The sequence below is a fragment of the Triticum dicoccoides genome, chromosome 4A (genome assembly GCF_002162155.2).
Source record: "Triticum dicoccoides isolate Atlit2015 ecotype Zavitan chromosome 4A, WEW_v2.0, whole genome shotgun sequence".
NCBI lineage: Eukaryota > Viridiplantae > Streptophyta > Magnoliopsida > Poales > Poaceae > Triticum > Triticum dicoccoides.
In genome coordinates, this window is record NC_041386.1 from 249,428,963 (window position 1) to 249,437,994 (window position 9,032).

Below are 9,032 nucleotides of genomic sequence, written 5' to 3' on the forward strand. Positions count from 1 at the left end.
CAAAAGTACCAAAAGGGAATGTAAGAGTAGTCTTTGATTGATCTCTAGCCGACACAGGTATTTGAGAGAAACCAGAATAACCATCTAGAAAGCAATAGTGTGTATGTTTGCATAATCTTTCTAGCATTTGATCAATAAAAGGTAAGGGGTAATGATCTTTTTTAGTAGCTTTATTTAATTTGCGGAAATCAATTACCATCCTATAACCTGTGATAATTCTTTGAGGAATCAATTCATCTTTATCATTAGGAACAACAGTAAGAGCATCTCCAACAGGCGCGCTAAACAGGCGTCGTGCCGCAAAATCCCCCGTTTTAGCGCGCGTGCAACCCGGCGGATGGCTCCAGCGGGCGCGCAATAACTGCGCGCACGGTATAAGCAGTTGGGCGCGCGCTAGGAAGCGGTACCTCGCATGGTGTATTTCGGCGCCCGCTTCCGCGCGCGGCACACACGACGCTCGCGCTGCGCTCTTCTTCTCCCCCTCCAAAGCCCCGCGTGCGCCGGCGCCGGCAACCCGCACCCATGGAGGCACGCGCCGGCACCCCGCTCACCCCGTCCTATAGCCACGACCCCCCCCCACCGCCGCCGCCGTGTAACGCCCCGAGTCCGGAGCTTCAGATGCCTTCCAGGGTTTCCGGGTTTCGTTGTGTGATTTGTTTTGTCTGTTGCATTCATCTTTGCATCGTGAGCTTTGCATCATGTCATCATGCCATCATGTCATTTCTTTTCTTAACTCAACTAAATAAACCGTATGGATCTTCGATCCATTTAAATCGAGGGAATTCACGTGGTGATTCTCTTTATAACATATCCTCCCGATATTACGGAGCTATATTAAATATTCCAATAATTTGGATTCACCCATAAACACACTTGCAAATATCCCAATGCCGTTGTTATCTTAATTCTTGGTCTCCAACATTGCCATATATTCTTTCATCATATTCCGGAGCTCCACCAAAAACCCAAACATTTTGGCCACACCGAACCTAGTCCCAATTCAAAACCATTTGAAGTATATTCAAATGAATTTGAATTTAATTCCTGCAATCTTGCCACTTCTATTTTTCTGTGGTCATGTTTATTTTTATGAGTCTAGGAAAATTGTCCTCCTGCTCAAACTCTTTTCCCTAACCCCCTTCTTTTTCCTCTCTCTCGCTATTTTCTTTTCGTTTAAAGAAGAAAGAGAGGAGAGGGAGAGCCCATTCCAGCAAGCCCAGCTGACTCCTCCTCTCCTTTGGGCCGGCCTCCAAGGCCCAACCGCGCCCCCGGTAACCCTAGGCCCGAGCGAGACCCCATCCTGATCGATCCCCTCCTCCTCCTTCGTCCCTTTTCCCTCGCACCGCCAGAAGCTCCCTCGACCTCGTCTCCCCTCGATCTCCCTCACGCCGCCAGGAGACAGCGAGCGCTGCTGTCTCGCTCATCTCTCCTTGATCTCCCTTCCCCTCCTTCCACCTAGTGATGCCCCCGCTCCTCCCTCCTCTCGCATGGGCGCTCGCCCGACCCATGGCCAGCCTTCCTCCCGGACTCCGTCCGCTTCTCCTCACCTTGCGCCGCCCCTCTCCCTCGAGTCCTCGCCATGGACCTGCTCCCCGTGCGTCGAACCCTCCAACCCTATAGGGCTCCTCTCCTTGCGTGCCTGCAACCCCTGCCTCACTCCCGAAGGTCACCCTACGCGCGACCCTGACGACTTGCTGTAGTCGTTCGCCGCCACAGGAGCCTCGCGCCCGGTTCCCTCGAGGTCCCGTGCCGCCGGACCTCTCCTGCACCTCCGCTGCACGCAGGGCCCCCGTGCTTTTCCCTATCGTGCTCGCCCAGCCAGATCCAGAGGTCTGCCGCTCCTTGCTGCCCGTTCAACCGTCCCGCTGCCTCCTTCGATCGTCTCCTGGAGGAAGTGACGAGGCAGCCGGCAGCGCCTGTGTCTACCCGTGATCCCCTGCTCGCATGCTTTCCTCCCGCATCACGCCCGTCCTCAAGCCCTGCCGCGAGACCCTGGTTCGAGTACGACTACCGCCAATACCCCGAGGACACAGAGTACGACTACGTAGGATGATGCATCAAGTTCCGCGGCTGTCTACTTGGAAGTACCACTACCGTCGCCTAGGCCAAGATGGCGCCAAAAGTACCAAGACGAATGAGAACGACTACCGAGGTCCCTCCAAGTTCGACCAAGATTGGCGTGTACAACTACTGTCGACTCGGATTATGCCAAGTACACCGTCGGAGTTGGTTTCGTCAAGACCACCTCGAGTACGACTACACGACCAGAACACAAGTTCCTTGTACCACTATCGTCACAAGAACCGAGTCCGGCATGTCCGAAGACCCCAAGTACCATTCGGACGCGCCAAGTTCGACAACATGGACCGCCAAGTTCCTCCACCGATGACTCGAACTGCTACAAAACATGAACCACGATCATCGACCCGCAAGACCCCGTGGACATCAAGTTCCATGTCGCAACCCCGAACAACTATGAAATGAAAACAACTACTTCGACTACCGTCGCGGAACGTCTACTTCCCCTACACCGCATCAAACTCGAACCCCTCCAATAATGCACGCTTCGAAGGTATAACCGCCGGAACGACGTCCGTGAACGAATGCATGTGTGATGTATGAGTTTCTCATGCTTGCTCCATGCTCAAATTTTCGGTGCACGTTGCCCCTCTTTTTCCTTGTCACCATCATTGACTCGGGACACCCGGTATCAGGGAGTGCCCCACCATCTTTTGCACGCATTCGCACACTTCTCCTTTGCATCGGTATCTCAATCGAGTTACCGGAACCGGGACGTTGCCGTGGCACCATTTTCGGTATCGTTGTCGTGGAACCCCTTTCTTTCCGCCACGATGACAAATGCCTCATATCTTATCATGTCAATTTTTTCATAAATTTTGCATATAAACTTGCAATGTCATCCGCATCATGATAACAACATCAAGAATGTTTAAAATTGTTGTTTACATTAAATTACTAATGCATATGGGGATTTACCAGATGCGTTGTTTGTTATATCCGGCCCCATTTAAATTGTTTAGATGGTATAGTTTTGTTATGTTTCACCTCTTAACATGCTTAACAACATTTAATATTGTTGAGTACATAAACGAGATCGAACTAAATAACTTGAATGTGGTGTTTCGTCAATATGCAATGGAGTTGCATATTGAGCTCCACTTAATTTGTAGTTTTGTTTGTGCACTTTGCCATGCCATGCCTCATTAAACCAGACATGCATCCTACTTGTTTGCGCACCGTGCCATGCTTATGTGGTGGTTGTTTACCATGATTGTTTGCTCCTTTCCGGTGTTGATTCTTCGGGTTGGTTCCGATAACATCGCGTTTGTGAGGAACCGTTCGACTACGTCCGTTTGTCTTCTTCATGGACTCGTTCTTCTTCCTTGCGGGATCTCAGGAAAGATGACCATACCCTCGAAATCACTTCTATCTTTGCTTGCTAGATGCTCGCTCTTTTGCTATGCCTATGCTGCGATACCTACCACTTGCTTATCATGCCTCCCATATTGTTGAACCAAGCCTCTAACCCACCTTGTCCTAGCAAACCGTTTTTTGGCTATGTTGCCGCTTTGCTCAGCCCCTCTTATAGCGTTGTTAGTTGCAGGTGAAGATTGAAGTTTGTTCCTTGTTGGAACATGGAGATGTTTTTCCTTGTTGGAACATGTTTACTTGTTGGGATATCACAATATCTCTTATCTAATTAATGCATCTATATACTTGGTAAAGGGTGGAAGGCTCGGCCTTATGCCTGGTGTTTTGTTCCACTCTTACCGCCCTAGTTTCCGTCATATCGGTGTTATGTTCCCGGATTTTGCGTTCCTTATGCGGTTGGGTTATAATGGGAACCCCTTGACAGTTCGCTTTGAATAAAACTCCTCCAGCAAGGCCCAACCTTGGTTTTACCATTCACCACCTAGCCTCTTTTTCCCTTGGGTTAGGCCAGCCCAAGGGTCATCTTTATTTTAACCCCCACGGGCCAGTGCTTGTCTAAGTGTTGGTCCAAAATGTGCAGCCTGCGGGGCCACCTCGGGGAAACTTGAGGGCTGGTTTTACTCGTAGCTTGAGCTATCTGGTGTTGCCCTAAGAACGAGATATGTGCAGCTCCCATCAGGATGTCGGCACATCGGGCGGCTTTGCTGGACTTGTTTTACCATTGTCGAGGATGTCTTGTAACCGGGATTCCGAGTCTGATCGGGTCTTCCCGCTAGAAGGAATATCCTTTGTTGACCGTGAGAGCTTGTGATGGGCTAAGTTGGGACACCCCTGCAGGGATTTGAACTTTCGGAAGTCGTGCCCGCAGTTATGGGAAGATGGGAATTTGTTAATGTCCGGTTGTAGAAAACCTGAACTTGACCTTAATTAAAATACATCAACCGCGTGTGTTACCGTGATGGTCTCTTCTCGGCGGGGTCCGGGAAGTGAACACGGTGTTGGAGTTATGCTTGACATAGGTTGTTCTAGGATCACTTCTTGATCATAGTTGTTCGACCGTGCTTTGCCTTCTCTTCTCGCTCTCATTTGCGTATGTTAGCCACCATATATGCTAGTCGCTTGCTGCAGCTCCACCTCATACCTTTTACCTTACCTATAAGCTTAAATAATCTTGATGGCGAGGGTGTGAGATTGCTGAGTCCCCGTGACTCACAGATACTTCCAAAACCAGTTTGCAGGTGCCGATGTTACTGAGAAGGTGACACAACCAAGCTCAGGAGGAGCTGGATGAAGATCTTATCCTTTGTGTTGTTTCGTTCTAGTTGAGCAGTAGTGGAGCCCAGTCGGGACGATCGGGGATCTATGTAGCATTTGGGGTAGTCTTCTTTTATTTTGGTTCCGTAGTCGGACCTTGATTGTATTTGTATGAATGTAATGCTTTATTCATGTATTGTGTGAAGTGGCGATTGTAAGCCAACTATGTTACTCTTTCCCTTATGTATTACATGGGTTGTGTGAAGATTACCTCACTTGCGACATTGCTTTCAATGCGGTTATGCCTCTAAGTCATGCTTCGACACGTGGGAGATATAGCCGCATCGAGGGCGTTACACGCCGCCACAAACCGTAGCCCGGGTGGCATTGGCCTCGCCTCCGCCAGAGCTCCTCGGACGAGCGGCCTCGCGCGCGGCCTCTTCATTCTGCCGCGGATGACCTTGGCGGCGGGTGGCGTCGCGCCGGCGCCGGCCCATGCCGCCGCCCCCTCCTCCTCAAAGCTCCCCAATGCGGCGCGGCCAAAGAAGGGCAAGACATCGGCGAAGAAAAACAAGGTGGCGGACGGCTCCGGCACCTCCAAGGCGAAGAGGAAGAAGCTTGCGGGGCATGCGACGGGCGTGGCGGCTACCGAAGCGCCGGCAAGCTCACTCGTTGAGCCGGCGGCCGGCGCGCACAACATGTTCGACGAAATGCCTCCAAGGTAAAAAATTCTAACTTTTCATTTTTTTGTTATTTTTTGAATGCATTCGTCACATCTAGATAGCTTATTTGCATTGTGCAAAAAAAAAAATTGTAGTCTCAATGATGATGCATACATGTCAACGATGGGTGTTGGCTCCAACAATTCGCATTGGTCTCAAACCAATGACATGCATTTTGAAGACCATGAGTTCGAGGTGGACGAGGAGGGTGAGGGCATTGTCGACGCACCGAAAGGAAGAGCGGGCAATTGCACCAACTCCGATGACATCTTACTATGCAATACATGGTTGCAAGTGTCGAGGGATCCATCCGTTGGAGGTGATCAAAGTAGAGATGCTTATTGGAACCGGATGAAGGAACACTTTGATGCTCGCAACATGAGTGGAATTGACCGCTCCAACCGATCACTTAGGTCCCGATGGTCGACAATCAACTCGGATTGTCAAAGGTGGGCGGCCTGTCAAAAGGCGGTTGACAAGTTGAACCCAAGTGGCACAAATGAGGATGATAGAGTAAGTGCCATTTCATCTTACATGTTGGTGCTAATCTTGCTTTGTTTTGCTTGTTGTTGGTGCTAACTTGCTTTGTTTTCATGTAGTACACCATTGCGCAAAACTTGTTCAAAGAAGAGGAGAGGAAAACCAAGAAGGGGAAGATCAAGAAAGGAAGGGTATTTACTTTGCCTCATTGCTATGATGTGTTGAAGGATGATGAGAAATGGAAGAAGCATGAAGATTTGGATGATTTGCATTTGAGCGACAAACGGAAGCGAACAATTAAGTTGGATGATGATGAGGAGGAGGATGATGCATCAAGTGATGACGGCAAGAGAAGCCCCACACCCAACTCGGTTTCATACTCGAAGCCAAAGCGGCCGGATGGGTGCAAGAAAGACAAAACCGAAAAGAAGAAGAGGAAAGGAGATGATGAGCTCAAAAATGCTATGTAAGCTATTGTGAAGGCAAGAAAAGAAGCCAACGAGGTGAGGAAACTGGCAAGGACCTAAGATGCCGCGGCCGAGGAGAGAAGGTTGGCGGCCGAGGAGAGGAGGGTGGCGGCCGAGGAGAGGAAGGTGGCTTTGGAGGAGAGGAAGGTGAGCAATGCAGAGCGAACTAGATTGTTGGAATGGGAGAAGCACTTGTTCTTCTTGGACACAACTAACCTCAATGCGGCGCAAAAGGAGTATGTCAATCTTGCCCAACAAGAAGTCTTGATTCAAAAAAGAGCCATGGTTCATGCAATGGGTGGCGGTGGCCTCGGTGCAATGGGTGGCGGTGGCATCGGCGCCATGGGTGGTGGTGGCCTCGGCGCCATGGGTGGCGGTGGCCTCGGCGCCATGGGTGGTTTCGGAGGTACCGTGGGCGGTTTAGGTGCAATGGGAGGCATGGCTGGCTTTGGAGCACCCACCGACGCTATGGCCATGATGGGAGGCATGAGTTTTGCTTCTCTCATGGGAGGCATGGGTGCACCTCCGGCCGCCATGGGCGGAATGTCTTTCGATGAGCCTCCTCGCACACATTCCCATGAAGATGCCGTTGAAGATCTTGCCAACACCGTCAGAGCTTCATGTGATGCGGTGCGCGATGAGGAGAGGGAGGAAGATTCATCTTCGGAGGCGGAAGAATCGTCTTCCGAAGATGAGGACGAGGACGAAGACGAGGATGAGGACGAGGAATGATGTGTCTTTCCTTTGTGTATTGAACTTGATTTGCATTTTGGAACTTGGTTGGATGAACTTGTGGGCATGATTTTAAACTTGTGGGCATGAACTTCATCAACTTGTTTGTGTGAAATTTTTATTGTGTTGAAAATGTTCATCATTTTGTGTTGAAAAATGCCATATGCAATGCACCGGCGAGTCGCGCGCACTGCTGGAGCGACGCGCGCGCTGTATTTTAGCGCGGCCGCTGGAGCCAGCACTGCGCGCCACGCCAAACCAGCCGATGCGCACGCGGCATATCTGTTTTTTGCGTGCAGCGCGACCGGTGCCTATTGGAGATGCTCTAATACCTCCCATCTTAGGGACACAATGTACAGGACTTACCCACTCACTATCAGCAACGGGATAAATTATACCTGCCTCCAGAAGCTTGAGTATTTCTTTTCTTACCACTTCTTTCATTTTAGGATTCAGACGTCGTTGAGGATCACGAACTAGTTTGGCATCTGCTTCCAAATTTATTTTATGTTGACATAGAGTGGGACTAATGCTCTTAAGATCATCAAGAGTATATCCAATAGCAGCTCGATGCTTCTTCAGACTTTTCAATAATCTTTCTTCTTCATGCTCTCAAAGGTTAGCACTAATAATAAAAGGATATATCTTCTTTTCATCAAGATAAGCCTATTTAAGATTATCAGGCAAAGGTTTAAGCTCGAACACGGGATCACCCTTGGGAGGAGGAGGATCCCCTAAAATTTCAACAGGCAAATTGTGTTGCAGAATAGGTTCCTATTTAAAGAGTATTTCATCTATTTCCCTTCTTTCATTCATGAACATATCATTTTCATGGTCTAGCAAATAGTGTTCTAAAGGATCACTAGGAGGTACGGCAATAGAAGCAAGACCAATAATTTCATCCTTTGTAGGTAATTCTTCCTCACGATGTTGTTTACTAAATTTAGAGAAATTAAACTCATGAACCATATCATCCAAGCCAATAGTAACAACATTCTTTGTGTAATCTATGGTAGCATTGACAGTATTCAAGAAGGGTCTACCAACTATAATGGGACAAAAGCTATCTTGCGGAGAAGTAAGAACAAGAAAATCAGCAGGATATTTAGTTTTCCCACACAAGACTTCAACATCTCTAACAATTCCAATTGGTGAAATAGTATCTCTATTGGCAAGTTTAATTGTGACATCAATACCTTCTAACTCAGCAGGTGCAATTTCATTCTTAATTTCTTTGTATAAGTCAATAGGTATTGCACTAGCACTAGCACCCATATCACATAAGTGATGATAACAATGATCTCCTATTTTAACAGAAATAACAGGCACGCCTACCACATGTCTATGTTTATCTTTATCACAAGGTTTAGCAATTCTAGTAGTTTCACCTTCGAACTGAATAACATGCCCATCAATATTATCAGACAAGAGATCTTTAACAATAGCAATATTAGGTTCTACTTTAACTTGCTCAGGAGGTGTATAAGTTCTAATATTGCTTTTACAAACAATAGTTGAAGCTTTAGCATGATCCTTTATTCTAATAGGGAAAGGTGGTTTCTCACCATAAGAAGTAGGAACAATAGGATCATTATAAGTAACAATCTTTTCTTCAACTTTAATAGGTGCAGCTACTTTTACTTCTATGGGAGGATGATATTTAAACCACTTCTCCTTAGGGAGATCAACATAAGTAGCAAAAGATTCATAGAAAGAAGCTACTATCTCAGAGTCAAGTCCATATTTAGTGCTAAACTTACGGAAAATATCGGTATCCATAAAAGATTTAACACAATCAAACTTAGGTGTCATACCTGACTCCTTACCTTTGTCGAGGTCCCAATCTTCGGAGTTGCGTTTAATTCTATCCAATAAATTCCATCTGAATTCAATAGTCTTCATCATAAAAGAGCCAGCACAAGAA